The 928-nt window shown below is 40.8% G+C and overlaps 1 protein-coding gene across 4 annotated transcripts in view; it reads left to right on the top strand.

Annotated features, from left to right (window-relative positions):
• Positions 1-76: 76 nt before the first annotated feature.
• LOC119582042 (organic cation transporter protein-like) overlaps positions 77-928 on the top strand; it is a 12568-nt gene continuing 11716 nt past the window's right edge. For 2 of the 4 annotated variants that reach the window (XM_037930284.1, XM_037930281.1), the window contains exon 1: positions 172-348. The gene's annotated coding sequence lies outside the window, so the exon portion shown is untranslated. The other 2 variants (XM_037930283.1, XM_037930285.1) reach the window with 2 other exon arrangements.

Below are 928 nucleotides of genomic sequence, written 5' to 3'. Positions count from 1 at the left end.
GCGTCCTGCTTACTATCCCCAGGCCCTATTCACCCCCACGCCTCTCTCCTCGCCCTGCGAATAAAACCTCCCTCCATCTACACTTTCGTCATCTTCAGTGGTTTCCCCCCATCTCGTCTTTTCTCTTGTTTCCCCGTCTACTTTCCTGAGCTGCGTTTGCACCTGTGCGTATTTCCTTTCCTCATTGTCTTCATTTTACTTCCTCCTTTCAATTACGGATTAGATGTTAGTTTGCAGGTGATTGTGTGCGTGTGAATAAATGACAATGTGACTTTATTCGCAAGTTTAGTCGAAGCTGTGTCTCGGTTGGGTGAAGGTGCATCTGCATTCACTAACAGAAATCCTTTGGTAAGTTTGTATTTTGTTTTTTTTTTGGCGGTCTGAAGTATCTCTAGATATTAAGGCTGGAGAAATGTGAATATGAATGTAATCGGTTCTTTGATAGTTTAACCACATTGGAAGATATGTGTGTTTGCCAATTCCCAATCTTATCAAGGTTATGAGTGACTGATATTGTGTTTTGTATCCCATATCAGCTGGGGAAAAATGTATATAAAAATACATACAGAATGCACATTGCATATACAAATGTACATGGAAAAGAGGAGGGAGAGGAGGACCCAGTGCGATCTCTCTCCAACCTCCCCCCGAGTCGCCAACCCACATAACACTATGGTCTTTCCATCACTGCATGTTCCGTTGTCTCTGGATTCCCCTAATGCATGTGTCCCCCTGTTATGACAATCCAACTCTTGTTTTGTCAACCACATTTTTTTTTCTAATTGAGTATCATATTACTTACAAACGTTTATATCTGATCCCCATGATAACAACATGCACCCAAGAAATAGAATTCTTAGAGACAGAGATATAGAAATATTCAGAGACTGGGATATAAACAGAGATAAAGATATATCCTATGCAAGAA

The sequence above is a fragment of the Penaeus monodon genome, chromosome 15 (assembly GCF_015228065.2).
Source record: "Penaeus monodon isolate SGIC_2016 chromosome 15, NSTDA_Pmon_1, whole genome shotgun sequence".
In the NCBI taxonomy this organism is placed as follows: Eukaryota; Metazoa; Arthropoda; class Malacostraca; order Decapoda; family Penaeidae; genus Penaeus; species Penaeus monodon.
The sequence above is the reverse complement of the archived record's forward strand: the minus strand, read 5'-3'. Positions and strand labels throughout refer to the sequence as shown.